Source organism: Taudactylus pleione, unplaced genomic scaffold (genome assembly GCF_031769625.1).
Source record: "Taudactylus pleione unplaced genomic scaffold, aTauple2 ptg000043l, whole genome shotgun sequence".
Taxonomy (NCBI): Eukaryota; Metazoa; Chordata; class Amphibia; order Anura; family Myobatrachidae; genus Taudactylus; species Taudactylus pleione.
In genome coordinates, this window is record NW_028284445.1 from 9,865,758 (window position 1) to 9,881,918 (window position 16,161).

General features: G+C 46.7%; 1 protein-coding gene and 1 non-coding gene across 2 annotated transcripts in view; both read right to left on the reverse strand.

The window, feature by feature from the left end:
* Positions 1 to 16,161, reverse strand: part of RXFP2 (relaxin family peptide receptor 2) — a 389,469-nt gene that overhangs the window by 158,842 nt on the left and 214,466 nt on the right. The window lies entirely within an intron of this gene.
* LOC148537851 (U8 small nucleolar RNA) lies at positions 5,078 to 5,211 on the reverse strand. The gene has a single exon (XR_015873262.1). It is a non-coding gene; the product is annotated as a U8 small nucleolar RNA (small nucleolar RNA).

The following is a 16,161-nucleotide window of genomic DNA, read 5'->3' on the forward strand; positions in this document are numbered from 1 at the left end:
GAGAGGGAGCGGGAAGAGGCAGTGGGTGACAGGGAGAGGTGACAGGCAGTGGGTGACAGGGAGAAGCTGTGGGTAACAGGGAGAGGTGACAGGCAGTGGGTGACAGGAAAGAGGGTGAGAGGTGACAGGGAGAAGCTGTGGGTGACAGAGACGGAGAGGGGATAGGCTGTGGGTGACAGGGAGAGAGTGATAGTGAGAGGTGACAGGCAGTAATGACAGGGAAAAGCAGTGGGTGAGAGGGAGAGGTGACAGGGAGAGGGAGGGGCAGTCGGTGACAGGGAGAGGGTGATAGGAAGAGGTGACAGGCAGTGGGTGACAGGGAGAGGGTGATAGGAAGAGGTGACAGGCAGTGGGTGACATGGAGATGCAGTTTGTGCTCGGCAAATTATACCACACTGTAGTGCCCCCCACATTCTGTCCCACTGTAGTGCCCCACACATTATGCCACCTGTAGTGCCCACATGTTATGCCACACTGTACATTATACCACTGCACTGGCCACACATTATGCCACCTCTAGTGCCCACACATTATGCCACCTCTAGTGCCCACACATTAAGCCACCTCTAGTGCCCACACATTATGCCACCTCTAGTACCCACACATTATGCTACACTATAGTCCCCACAAATTATGCCACCTGTAGTGCCCACACATTATGCCACCTCTAGTGTCCACACTGACTGTTGTCAACAGTGATAGGGATATCAGGTTGGCAACTACTATTGGCTGGTGGATATATAATTAATTCTGTTTTGGAAATATCAGGATTTTGGTACTTACCAATAAATCCCTTTCTCCGATTCCACAGGGGACACTGGAGTCTCAGTACAGTGGGTATAGATGTGAGTTAACCTTTAAGACAAAAACTGAATGGTAGCTAGCTCCCCACCTCTATACCCCCCTACAGGTCAGTCTAAATAAACTGTGCCCGAGGGAAGCTGGAACATTTAAGGAGAAAGGAGATAGAAAAGCTACAGCATTCATGAACTTATAATAATTAGTGTTATAATAGAAAGTAACAAAATTCCAATCAGACCCTAGATACAACCAATCATCTGAACCTGGAAAACCATAACTTATGCAGGAAGAACAGCGCCGGTTGGGCGTCCAGTGTCCCCTGTGGAATCGGAGAAAGGGATTTATCGGTAAGTACCAAAATCCTGATTTCTCCTTCATCCACTAGGGGACACTGGAGTCTGAGTACAGTGGGGACGTCCCAGAGCTCACATCCCGGGTGGGAGAGCACTGAGAACCCTGCAAAACTGGATGGCCAAACTCCGAAGCAGAGGCCGCAAAAGTATCAAAACGATAAACTTTATAAAAGTATGTCTGCCTGCCCAAGTGGCCGTTCGACAAAGATGGTTGAAGGAAACCCCTCAAGCAGCCGCTCAAGAAGGACCTACTGAGCGAGTTGAATGTGCTGTAATAGAAACAGGTGGCTGTCTTGAAGCCCCCAGATAAGCCTGTCAGATAGTCAGACGAATCCCTCTAGAAATGGATTGTATTGAAACCGGCCAAACCTGGTCGCGCCAGATCAACCTAACAAAAGGAGTATTTGACATTCGGAGAGAAGCAGTTTTCTTGACATATATCCACTCTTACAACCTCTAAAGATTTAGAGGCCAGAGACTCGTATCTAAACACAGGAACTACTATGGGCTGGTTTATGTGAAAGACAGCTACCATCTTAGGAAGGAAGGGCATCTGTATACGTAGTTCCTCTCTATCTTTATGGAAAATTAGATAAGGCGGGCGACAAGATAGAGCATCTAATTAAGACACACGTCTAGCTGAGACGAGTGCAAGCAGTAAACCAACCTTCCAGGTCAAAAACTGAAATTTCACCATCTGTAAAGATTCAAACATGTCAGACTATAAAAAAGACAGGACCAAATCCAAGTCCCATGGTGCCGTTGGAGGCACTAAAGGAGGCTGAATTCTGACTACTTCTTGCAGAAAAGTCTGGTTATCCGATAATAATGCTAACTTTTTCTGGAAGAAAAAAGCAGCGCCGATACCTGCACCATTAAGGAACCAAGACGAAGGTCTGCTGATAAACCGGCCTGTAGGAAAAGGAAGACGTGGAACAATGTAAATTCTGGAGGTGAATTGCGTTCACACCAGGCTACGTACGTCTTCATATCCTGTGATAGTGCTTAGACGTGACTTCCTTCCCAGCTTGAATCATGGTTGGTATTACACTGGACGGAATTCCCTTATTCCCGAGGATGGCCCTTTCAGTAGTCACACTGTAAAACTAAGCCGCCTTAAGTCCTGATAATAATTGGACATTGAAGAAGGAAGTCGTCTTGTAGAGGAAGCGACCATGGATCGTCTCTTAATAGACCCCGTAGGTGGGAGTACCACTCTCGTCTGGGCCAATCTGGAGTTACTAGTAGAACCTTGATGTCCTCTCGCTTGATTCTCTGAAGCAGCCGTGTACTCTCGCTCAGCCGAGGGAGGAGTGGAAATGGAAGGAACAGGTATACACACTGACACAGCTAGGGCGTTGTCAGTGCATCTACTGCAACTGCTTGTTGGACCCTCATTCGGGAGCAGTAAACTGGCAGTTGGTGATTCAATTTCAATGCCATGAGGTCGGCCTGAGACCCCAACCCTGAGCCAACTGGAGAAATACCTGTGGATTGAGCGACTCATCCTCTGGATGAATGCCCTGGTGACTGAGGCCGTCAGCCTCCCAATTTTCTACTGCTGGGATGAAGATCACTGAAAATGCCACAGCGAATTTCTCTACCCCAAGGGGAATTCGATTTACCTTCCGCATGGCAGCTCACCTCCTATTGCCTGACCCTGCAACAGAGGATGAGCTAGCTGGAGCGCATAGAGCACTGCTCTCAACTCTTGGATGTTTTTATGGGCAGAATTGTCCCCCGCTGAGTCCAGTGACTCTGAAAGTGTCTTCCCAGAGTCACAGCCCCCCAAACCTCTCAGACTTGCATCCATGGTGAGGAGAATCCAAACCCCCACTGCAAACCGTCTTCCTGCCCACAGGTGAAAGGGATTTAACCACCAAATGGAGATGTTGGTAGACAGTAGAACTGGTGGCTGGTGGAGAAATCGATGGGACCCCGACCTTTGGGAGAGAAGGTCCAATTGAAATGGACGGGTATGAAACCTTGTTTATTGAATAGCGTCGAAGGTCGCCACCATTTTCCCCAGAAGGTGAGTACACAGATGTACTGATACTCTGCGGTGTTGCAGTAGCAGACGCTCCCTGTGTTGAATGGAAGAAATGCGGGAGGAACACCTTTTGTTCCACTGTATCCAAGATAACGCCCAGAAATAGCAGGCGTTAAATTGGAGTTAGAGAGGATTTTTGGAAATTGAGAATCCATCCATGTTGTAGGAGCAGATTCTGAGTTAATTGAATATCCAAAAGCAAACGATCTACTGACGGAGCCTTGATCAGGAGATCGTCCAGGTATGGGACCATCATAGCCCACTGAAGCTGAAGCAGTGTCATCATAACTGCCATTACCTTCATGAACACACTTGGTGCCGACGAAGACCGAAAGGCAAGGGTCTAGGACCGCAAACAGAAGGAAAGTCTGATGAGGTGGCCAGATGGGGATGTGGAGGTAGACATCCTTTATGTCTATAGACACAAGAAACTCGTCTTTCTGGTGCTATAACAGACTGGAGAGACTCCATTTGAATTGAAAATTCGTAGCTAAGTCGGAACAGTCACTACAACCTGAGACAATAGCAGTTTGTGTATTTCTTCCTTGTGAAAAAATCGAGAAAGTGGTTGGAATCTGAAATCCAACTTTAGTCCCTGAATAATGATGTCCCTGACCCAAGTGTCCGGACAGGATTTGATCCCTTCTTCTTCGAATTTCAGAAGTTGAGCTCTCACTATGGGAACCCCCAAGTAAGAGAGGAGAGCGTCAAGTAGTGGGTTTGGCTGCGGTCTTGTCCTGTTGGGACATGGACGCAGGACCTCTACCACAGCCTCTGGAACTCGTGAGAAAACTGGAGCCCCCCTGGAACGACCTCTAAACTTTCCTGGGATGCGAAAGGACAGAAAGGACGGTCCTGCTCTGTAAGATTCACTTATCTAACTGCGTACCAAACAGAACTTCTTCTGTGAAAGGAAGAGCCTCTACTGCTGTTTTGGATTCTGCATCTGCTTGCCATTGTCTCAGCGAAAGGGCTCTTCTAGCTGAGATAGCTAGAGTCGAGGATCTAGCCGAAAGACTAGATATGTGTTTTTCCACTTCCCCAAGGAAAGATGCTGATTCAGCAATTTGTTCTTTATACCCCAGCCTTACGGCCCTTTGAAAGTTGCTTAGCCCAAGCTTTTACAGTCTTTTTACAACTTTCTGATAGATGTGTCCTTATGGAAACTGCACCTGGTACAGGTAATACCGTCTTATTAGAAGACGGGACACAGAGGGATCCACTGCTGGAGGAGTTTAAACGTCAGTTATACTGACTCACGGCCTTATGTCTCCTCTTGCTAACTGCCTATGCGGAGGTCACTATGCTTAGAGGACGGGCCTGGTCACATACTTTCCTGGGGTCTGCTGGAAAGGGGAAAAATAAATAAATAAAAGTTTCCTCGATATGTGCAACTTTTTATAAGGGTGTTTCCACGCTGATGATAGAATATCCAATTCCTCAGATGCTGGAAAAGTGGCCACCTGTCTTTGTCCTTTTACTAAAGATAGACGGTCTAACAGCCACTTCTAAGACCTTCACATGTAGTATCTGGCGTACCGCAGTGATTAATGTTTCTACCCCCTGAGTAGGCTCTGATTCATTTGGAATCAGTATTTACTCTGGGTCCTGATTTCTCAGGCTCCTGCATATCTTCCTTTGATTCATCCCATCTGAGGGGATTTTGAATCAGTCTGTTATTAGGGATATTAGAAGATGGGGCTGCAGGTTACAATGGTCACCCAGGCAACTATAACCATGACAACCCCTTGCACAATAAGGGCGTGTTATGCATTGGGGCATCACCTTTGTGAACCCCTCTACCAACCTGGCTAATGAACTAGCCCAGTTGATTTAGAGTCTCTTTTAAGGATCATCATCACAGTTGTCAGGTATCAGCATAACACACACACTGGTTGTCGGTCAGGGCGGTGCTGGGGATCAGGGTAATCACATACTCAGTCTCCCCCATTCATCATGTCTGTTTCTCCATAAGGAGGAACAGGTAAGGATCAACCTTACTGCTGATCTCACCTCTCTGTGCTTGCGAGCTGCTTTAAGCTCTGCAGACAGGTTATATATCATATAACTGATGTTAGTTGTATAGTTGCACTGGTGAAGTAGCAGACTGAGGCCCTCATTCAGAGGCGGTCGCTAGGGCGCGATTGATCTTATCATAAAAGAGCGAGAAAATGCAAATCATGCGCAAAATCGCAGCGCACATCGTAGGCGAGGAAACTCCCATCACAATGAAAACACACCTCCTGAGTCTCGTAAAGGGGTGAGCGAGGACTACAGTCACAGAAATTTGTCGGTTGCTGGCGCCAAGCTATGTGACCATCGTGGTTTTTTGTCAGAGCCAAGTTTCCACATCTGCACTTTCGATGGTTCTTTTGCCTATTTCGATGCGGATGCAAGCAGCGTGCAATAGCTTTGTTTTTTTTTGTCTATTCTTCTAATGTAAATTTAGCATGTGTTTTTTGATGTTTGGTTTAAGAAATCTGGCTATGGGCTTTATTATTATTAAAAAAGAAAGAAAAATAAAGCATGCTGGGATGTGCAGTACCACAAACCTAAAAAAATATTAAAAAAAATCTACAAAAACATGTATTTAGCATTTGAACCAAAAAAAGGGAATTATGATTATTAAATGTATTTTAAATGGTTTTGCAAACAAATGTAATATAAATATCACATACCGAGACCAACCAAATGTAATGTCCGTTTAAAAAGAAAACAAAGCCAATTAACGCAACCACTTTGCTAATATACATTGCAATAACAAACATCTGTTACTTTGTTAATTGACTCCAGACATCGGCAGAGGCAGAAACCATCGCCTGCAGTCGCAATGCTTGAGGTAGACCCTGGGCTCACTCAAGCACTACGAGAAGTAGCATCTTAAAGGCTGCGGTATGACGTGTGCGATGACCCGCTCAGTAATTTATGCACGCCTTGAAATCTCTCTTTTTACGACAGACACGCAGGCGTTCGCAGCGCCACGCCCCCATTCACATGCACCTTCCCCTGTTACCACCCACAAACTGAACTATCTGTCAATCAGAGCTACGACCAAGTAGTGACTGACGACAGACTCCATTTAGCTCGCAATAACTGGTTTGCGCACGCGCAATGCCGACTACACGCATGCGCACATGACAAAAAAATAGCCCGTTGCGATCGACCGTGCCCTACCGACCGCCTCTGAATGAGGTCCTGAATCTGTAAAACACACTTATCACATAGCAGGGAAGTATTAAACTGCCTCTGAGTGAATATCTCTGTACAATCTTTGCAAGAGAATGCATTTTGTGCAGCCTTAGCATAACATGCTTAATCTATCACTGTCATACACACACACAACCAGGTGAAAGGACAGTGAGACAACACAGAGACTGTATAAAGAATTAGAGAAAGGGCATAGAGGGAGATATGCTATGACCCTATCAGTGCTGTTCTGAAGAACAATGGGCCAGATTCAGAGCCGCTCGTAAGCGGCCGCTCGTTCGCTCAGCGATGTTCGCACAACTGCGCAAGCGTATGGGTCATAATGCGCAAACCAGTCATTGCGGTCTGAAATCGTGCGCTCGCAAAACAGTGAGGGGCTGCTAATGTGATTGACAGAATGTACCGTTTGTGGGTGGTAACAGGGGAAGGTGCTTGAAAACGGGGAGTGGAGATCCGAACGCAGGCGTGCCTAACGGTCAAAAGGGCGTTTAATGGGAGTGCATAATTAGTAAAGGAGCGTCATCGACCACGTCACTTGGTTGCCTTTTAGCCTGAACTGCTCGCAGTGATAGCGGTAAGAAAAACCTACCACAAGCACTGCGAGCAGTTCAGATGCCTTTCGATGTACCCGATTAATCTAATAGATACCGGAGATGACGTGTGCTGCGAACGGCAAAGGGGCGTCTTTACAAAATAGCGAGCGCATTTTTCGTTCGCTCACTCAGACATAGAGGTGTCAAACCGCAAAGAGCGAGTGCTCAATTTAAATAGCCGGCCTCTTTTCTGGAACGACCGTCCGCAAATAGCGTCCTGCTCTGAATCAGGCCCAGTGTTCTCTATTTGTGTAATACATGCTGTTAAAACAGCTACATTAGCCTGACTCCATTACAGAGCCGGGCTTCAGACAGCCTCATGCAGCAGTAGCTAAAATGGCCACCAGCCTTCTTCTGGAAGCGCTGGGGTTGCTGGGAGGCAGAAGCAGAATTACATATTAGGCTCCCCCACCCGCTATGGCACCCGTTTTCAGCGCTAGCAGACCGCTTGCTTTTATGCCCGCCTAGCGTCCTGGATCTCTGCTATCTAGAGAGCCAGGACTCACTAACCTTGTCTCTGCCTTATGCTGCCGGCGGCGGCCTTTTGCTGTGGGAGCCCGCGACATATGCCGCATGCAGCGCGTTTTGGGACTCCCCAGAGACTGAGGTCTCTGTAGCAGGAGAACTCAGCACACACCGCAGGCAGCTGCGGTGAGGTCTCCCCGGCAGCTCCAATGGCGCAGACAGGCAGGGGCAGTGAGCTGCCTGTCTGTGTCCTCAATTGCTGATTGAAGATATCATGAGAGAGAGAGCCCTAAGGAGAATAGGTCCAGCTCCCAGGGCACAAATTTTAGACTGCCCTGTAGGGGGGTATAGAGGGGGAGGAGCTAGCTACCATTCAGTTTTTTTCTTAAAGGTGCCAGCTCCCGGTTAACCCACATCTATACCCACTGTACTGAGACTCCAGTGTCCCCTAGTGGATGAAGGAGAAATTAAGTTTGAGGTGGCGAGATGACCTCCAAGATGAAATGGTAGAAAGACATTCAGTGACACGGACCAATACATATGGTGACAAATCTGGGGAGGCTAAAGTCAAAGTTGCCTATGCATGAGAGTATCTATAATGGGCGCAAAGTGCGCAGTGAACATGGGCCTCTGGGTCCAGGGAGCTCCACAGGAGTTCTGTGCATGCACAGTAGTCTCTGGCATGGTGCCAAAGTGTACTCAGTGTATGCACCGGCGAGAAAGAGGGGCATTCATGGAGACTGCACTTGTACCCCCTCCATCTCTTAAACCTCCCCTGTGCATATGTGTAACTACTATGTGCTGCTTATCAAACATTGCTGACCACTGAAAACACTGCTGCATTATTTCTGTTAGTGAACTGAGGGCCTGATTCAGAGCCGCTCGTAAACGGCCGCTCGTTCGCTATGACCGATGTTCGCACAACTGTGCATGCATATGGGTCTTAATGACCATGCACAAAACAGTCATTGTGGTCGGAAATCGTGCGCTCGTAAAACAGCGAGGGGCTGCTAATTTGATTGACAGAATGTACCGTTTGTGGGTGGTAACAGGGGAAGGTGCTTGAAAACGGGGGAGTGGAGATCCGAACGCAGGCATGCCAAACGGTCAAAAGGGCGTTTAATGGGAGTGCATAATTAGTAAAGGAGCGTCATCGACCACGTCACTTGGTTGTCTTTTAGCCTGAACTGCTCGCAGTGATTGCGGTAGGAAAAACCTGCCACAAGCAGTGCAAGCAATTAAGATGCATTTTGATGTACCCGATTAATCAAATAAATACCGGAGATGACGTGTGATGCGAACGGCAAAGGGGCGTCTTTACAAAATAGCGAGCGCATTTTTCGTTCGCTCGCTCAGACATAGAGGCGTCAACAAACCGCAATGAGCAAGCGCTCAATTTAAATAGCCGGCCCCTTTTTTGGAACGACCGTCCGCAAATAGCGTCCGGCTCTGAATCAGGCCCTGAATCACCAAGCCAGAAAATGTAAGTTACAATCACATAGACTGTAAGTTTGTGAGCAGTGACTCTTTGTCCATCTGTCTTTTTAATGTGTTTATTCTGAATTGTAAAATGCTGTGGAATCTGTGCTAAATGTTAATTATTATTTTTATTATTAAAATAAAATTAGAGATTATCATAGGGCTTGCCAGTCACTTACAAGGGCTACAAAAGTGAGAGTTTTTAGAAGTGGATATGTTGCCCATAGCAACCAGTAAGATTCTAGTTATTATCTTCTATAAGGTGCTAGATAAATGTTAAGTACAATCTGATTGGTGCAACATCTCCACTTCTAAAACATTTATGTTTGTTGTGTTTACTATTTGGGTGCCTATATGCATGCAGCGATTGTAAATTAGTTGCCAATGCCACTAACTTACTGCTCGCCTGCTGATTCTATCACCCAGCATGTATCCAAAAATATCAACTGTTTCATATTGGGCTAGTAGACAATTGCATCAGAGCTTCTTATGTTATTATTTTCTTTTAAACAATACTGTATGTTATAAGCAAGAATGGCATTATGTAATGTGCTAAAGAATTATTACCTGCCATACACACGTGGGGGGTAAATTTACTAAGAATCTAGTCTGGAAGAGTTTGCTTTTTTTTAAACTCGATTAGCTTCGCCGAAACTCGGGTGATTTGAGGCTCCTGGAACTCTCAAATTTACCAAGAAGTGACTTTAGCTGAGAGTGAGATGTCTAATGGTGAAGCAGAATGAGATTTCTCCCCCGAGTAGCAGGTTTTGCAGCAGATGACTCACCCAAGATTGCAGTGTCTTCTCTCTGCAAAGCTCTCTCGAGCAAGCAGCCTGCACATATCAGTGAGATATGTGATGGCTGCTTGTGTTGTACCTGTTAAAAAACGGGTTATATATTAAAAAAAAAAAAAAGACATAGGGCCACTCCCACTAAAGCATAACCAGCCCCGGACTTGCCAGCCAGTCCTGGTACCTAAAATTATGTGGAACAAAACGAGGAGGGTTCCATCGTAATTTAGATACCAGCACCAGGCTGCAGGGCCAGTCCCGATTTTAATTATAGGAAGAAAAAATTGAGTAGGGGTCCCCCTAAAATTAAAACTTATTTATTTTACAGTGGGTGTAGTTCCACAAGTGCCAAAGGGTAGGCATGCTGGCACCTGTAGTCCCACTGTAAAATACATTAGTTTAATTCTATTTTTCACTTTATTACCCCGGTACCCAATGCTCCTGGGGTGCAGGGAAGAGCCTCGGCTTCAGACCAAGCCTGGGGTTTCAGGGGGGATAGACCCCTTCTTGGGGGGTCCCCACTTCCTCTGAGATCACTGGCTTGGCCTGAGCGGCTTGGGCTGATAATGCTTTGGTCTCGGAGCCCCGGTAATAGGGTATCCGGGCTGTGGCATTACAGCCCGGCCGTTTTGGGTCCGTGCTGGTTTTCATTATAGGGGGACCCCTACGCAATTGTGTGTTGGTTTCTATATTACGGTGGAACCCTACTCATTTTGTTCCCCGTAATTTTAGAAACCAGGACTGGCTGCCAAGTCTGGGGCTGGTTAAGCTTTTGGGGGGGGACCTATGTAATTTTTTTTTACTAATATTTAACCCATTTTTAACTTATTTTCAGGCAGAAACATACATGGATCACAGTGATCTGTGTATGTTTCTGCCAAACTTGCAGATCACAGGCAGGTGAATTTATTTCACAAGTTTTTACTGGAGTGTTGTCCCTTCTCCTGAGAGTTTAGAAACTCTCTGCTTGGTAAATTCCCGAATCCTATCTTCACTAGTGAAAAGGTTCTCGAGTTTAGTCAATGGTGAATTGAAGAGAGTTTGCTAACTCTCCAGTATTTTCCCGTTGCAAAGGAGATCTCTCTCCCGAGTTTTACATTAGTAGGAAAAAAAGCCCAAACTCTCACATACTCGATTCTTAGTAAATTTACCCCATAGTCTCATTTTTGTTGAAAAGGAATGCTGCTAAAAATAGTGATGATAATGGAATTTATTTTTGAAATTGTAATAAGTTCATGATGACAAGTAAACCCCACTGACATGTAAGCAGAACCAGACAAAGAGAAGTTTGAGCATCTTGTGAAATGTTCTGCTCTTCCACGAGTTGAGTTAATGACAGCAATAGTTAAGACATTCCGTATTCCTGACTTTCTTAGAATGTTAGGTGACTTTCAAGTAATATAACATAGAAAAACACTGTGGTAAAACATCACAGCTCAGTCTTTAACAGGAAATACTTTCACTTGAAGAGTTAAATTGCAGTGCGGAGGTAAAAACAAGGACAATTTACAGTATCCTAGCACTGGACAATTGGCTGTACAGCTGATGTGTCCAAAAGCTTTTTAGTATATCTTACAAAATGTGCTGTCCAGGCTTAAACTTCCCCTCACTAGTACTGGCAAAACATCTGTAGATTTTTTTTATAGACCCCGTTATTAAAAAATGTTTTGACCTGCATGAATCCCAGAAAAATCTTAATTGTGAACACAAAGGGCCAAATGTAATAGAATTCGAGTTTTAGTAAAAATCCAATTCGCACCTTCTCGCATTTTCTGAATTTGCGAGTTGGTGCCGGGACTTGCAAATACAATAGCCTACAAACTTTTGAGCTCAAGACTACTACACTATGCGAAAGGTGCAAGTTATACAGAAGCTTTCACAGATCAGTGAGATCCCTGAAGGCTTCTGTATGTGTGTTACAAAAGAAAAATTATGTGCACCCCCTCCACAGAAGCATGACCAGCCCCGTCCTCTGTAGAGCCTGTGCTGGTTTTTAAAATATTGGGACAAAATGTATAGGAAGCCCTGTATTTTAAGAACCAGCACTGGGCTATGTAAAGCCTGCCACAGCCAGGGAAACCCTTACACCGTGTCCGCCATCCAAAAAATTACCCCTGACCACTAGTCAGCCCAGGCCGGGGATCCCTGGAGAGGTGAGGATCTCCCAATAAAGGTGTCCCCCCCTCCAGGGCACCCCAGGCCTGGGCTGATAGCCCAGGGCTATCCCCGGCACCCCTGGCAGGTGAGTGCCGGGTTGATAGTGTAAATGTGTGGTGTAAAAGATAGAAGTGTAAATATTATCTTTTGCAATAGAACTACAGGTCCAAGCAAGCCTCCCCCACATGCAGGTACTCTGAGAATCACAAGCACCAGCATGTGGGGCATTACGGATCCACTGGTACCTGTAGTTCTACAGCAAAAGAAATATAAAAAAACAACAAGACACACACACCGTGACAGTACAATTTTATTTAAACATACATGCACACTCACTATCACATATATACTCACCTAGTATCCCTGAAGCCGATCACGTCCCCTTCTCCATGTAGCATCCACGGGTACCTGAAAAAAAAAATCCATACTCACCTCTCCTATGCGTTGATCATGTCCTCTTCGGTCCATGTAGGCAAGTCTATGATAGGAACCGCTACATTGTATTCTGTTATGGTAACCGAAAGGTTCACCTCAAGTAACCTTGCGGTTACATCATTGGCTACGGTTCCCACCATAGACTTCAATGGATATTTCACACCATTGAAGTCTATGGAGAAGACAGGCTGACCACGCACAGCCAATCAGGCTGTGGCTGGCGGCTCCTGCAATGACTGTGGGCCAGTCATTTGCGCGGAGGAAGGCTATGTGTAAACATACCCTTCGTCCTGTCTGGCTGTGTGGGTCGTGATTTCTCGGAACGAAGAGGACATGATCAACGCATAGGATAGGTGAGTATGGCTTTTTTTCAGGTACCCGTGGATGCTACATAGAGAAGGGGACGTGATTGGCTACAGGGATACTAGGTGAGTACATGTGATAGTGAGTGTGCATGTGTGTTTAAATAAAATTGTACTGTCACGGTGTGTGTTTATCTTGTCATTTTTTTTATATTTATTTTGCAGTAGAACTACAGACCGTAATGCCCTGCATGCTGGTACTTGTGGTTCTCCAAGTACCATCATGCAGGGGAGGCTTGCTGGGACCTGTAGTTCTATTGCAAAAGACAATATTTACACTTCTATCTTTTACACCACACATTTACACTATCAACCCGGCACCCACCGGCCAGGGATGCTGGGGATAGCCCCCACCTCCCCAGGGATCCCAGGCATGGGCTGACTAGCAGTTAGTTGTAATGCTGTGGCCGGGGGACCCGGTGAAACGGTTTTCCTGGCTGTGGCATTACCCCCCCCCCGCTAGAAAAAGTTTGATGCTGGTTATGCAAATTACAGGGGACCCCTACTCGTTTTGTCCCCTGTATTTTCACAAACAGGACTGGATCATAAAAGCCCTGTGCTGGTACTTAAAATACAGGGGACCCCTACGCATTTTGTTCCCTTTTTTAGAACCAGGACAGGCTTTACATACCCCAGTGCTGGTTCTTAAAATACAGTGTCCCCCTACACATTTTGCCTACAGAGCCTGGGGCTGGGAAGGGGGTGCATGTCATTTTTTTTTTATATATAAAAAGTATTTACACTCAGAAACTTGCACGTATCTCATGGATATGTAAATGTATCTGTGTTACTCTGACCTGCTCAGGATGAACTGGCTATCCTGAAGCTGGTCTATTGTTTTGGCAATTTCTCAGGCAGTAATATGTGTGAGTGAAGCACTCACACTCTATGACATTGCCCGACTTCTATCTAGAGAGTGGGAAAACATCTGGATGCGAGATGCTTTTTTGCGAGTAATAGTAAAGTCCAAAAAATGCGAGTTTTACTATAGTCGCACCTTATTACATTTGCGAGTGAGTAAAAAATGCGAGTTTAGCGCTAAGCTCACATTCTTTACAAATTTGCAACCTATTACATTTGGCCGAAAGGGTCTAATTCGGTGATTTTTACTTAAATTCAATATTTACCTAAATCCCTGATGTTTGCAGCTCTGTTTCTGCGATGTCGGTCACAGTGCCCCAAAGCTTTTGGGGCCGTTCCAGAAAACGGGTTAGTGTCAGCCCCGTTTTCTGGGTGTGCCGAAGCCAGTGGCTGCATCCGTGACCGATACTTGCCTACCCTCCCAGAACAACTGGGAGTCTCCCGAAAATCAGGACAAGTGGACAAGTCTCCCAGTGGGCAGAACAGGTGGCTGATGATGCGATTTGCATTGAATCACTCATCGTGGCTCCGCCCCCCGCTTCATAATGCCGGTAATCACAGAATTGCTTAGCAAAGGGTAGGATCATGATGATGCAATGGCGTCATCAGGTCCCCAGACCCACTCACCTCCACCGAGCCCCATCGCCCACAGTGCTGACCTGGCTGTCTCCTCCGGTAGGAGGCTGTCAAAGTGTCGGCAAGGATGCCTTGGACGCAGCTTCACTGGCCCTGGCAGTATGATTTCACCAGACACCGTTAGACAGAGGACTTGATTCAGCAAGGAACGCAGTTGTTAATATGCATGCAATCGCCGATTGTTGCGTACTGCGCATGTGTATGAATCGCAGTGCGCGTGTGTGAACTGGCCATAGCGATCGGGACTGCGATTGCAGCGCCTACGCAGACCCATTGCAGAATATTTGACAGGAAGTACCATTTGTGGGTGGTGACGGGGAGAGTGGTCGGCCGAACGTAGGTGTGCCAGTGCGTTTGAATGCTGTTGCTGTGGCGTGCATAAATTATCCACTGCGATGCCCTACGCAGCCTAAGGCCTTCTAGCATGCGTGGAAGATAGCAATTTCTGAGTAAGGTCAGAGCTTGCGCAAGTGTGCGTGAGGCTGCAATGGTACTATATTGTACCGATGTTTTCGCAGTCCTGCTAAACATTATGGATGTGTATAAGATAAAGTGGGTGTCCTTATGTTGTGCTGATGTTACACTGTGATCACAATGAATTAGCATACTATCGCAGTGAGACTGCGTGCGTAATTGCTATTGCATTCACATCTGCGCTCGTTGCTGAATCAGGCCCAGAGTTCCTTATGATAGGAGCTCACTGGCAAAGGACAAGACTACAACATAGCCAAACAACTGGACTAACGCTTGGGGGTGCAGAATTCCAAAACACTGAACATGTGCAATATCTTGGTGCTGTCCTGGATAGTGGCATGACAACTAAACATCAGGTATCAGCCATGCAAAAAATCCTTAGGGCTGATTCAGAGGTGTACTCTGTTTGCGTGCGCTCGCTCTGAATCAGGGCTTTCCTTTTTTTTTCCGGCCTTCAGGCCACTCGCATAAGCTGTGGGTGGTCAGCTGTGCAAGCGGCCTGCGATTATCGCGACCATCAGACTTGCAGCGAGACCCTGTGGGAGGGTCTTGGCTCCCACAAGCCCGAGTGGACTTCCTGCTCTAATAGAGCAGGAAGTCCACTACTGAAATCACGAGTGATGTCAGTAGGGCTGCCCACAAACGACAGGCGTTCATATGGGAATGCCTGCGTTTGTGCAGCCATCCCCCATCCCCGCCTACAAAACAGGGCGAGCTGTCAATCAACATCGACAGCCGCCCCGTTTTGTAGTGAGCCCCTTGGACTGCTGGAATGCCCTCTACCTGGATATCCCAGCAAAAGAATTGCAGCTGGTACAAAATGCAGCTGCCAGGCTGCTAACTAACCAGCCCCATTCCTGCCAAAGCAAAACCATTCTCTATTCCCATCACTAGCTGCCTGTAAGATAGTGAATCTATTTCAAGATTGGTTTACTGACGTTCAAAGCCCTACATAACCAAGGTCCATGGTAGCTGAAGTAGGTTCTGAGTCCTTACTGCCCCGCTCGCTTCCTTCAATCTGTAGATGAAGGACCATTAATAGTACCCAGAATCTCCATTAATTAATTTGGGGATTGAGCCTTTCCCACAGCACCTGCATTTGGCTTCCAGGATGCCTATAACAGCAATTTGTAACCAGAGGAGTAGCGTGGAAACATGGCGCCTAGAGAAAGTGCATGTCATAGCGCCCCCCCTGTACTGAACTGTGCTAGTGGTGTATGGCCAGCCTGTGGGGAATACTGAAGTGAAGAATAAAACAGTGCCAGTATCACGCTGGGTGTTGAGGTCCCATTGGGGCAATAGAACGCTTTGGTGATGCCAGGGCCGGATTAAGGTTTGTGGGGGCCCTTGGGCAACAAACTTGTGGGGGCCCCAATTAATACAAGGAAAGAGGTGGGCCTCCAGTGGAGAGTGGGCTGGGGTGGAGGTGGACGGGGCGGTCTGCATCCTCCTTTGGTGGGGTTGGCTCGGAGCCGTGAGCTGCACTGTGATGTGGCC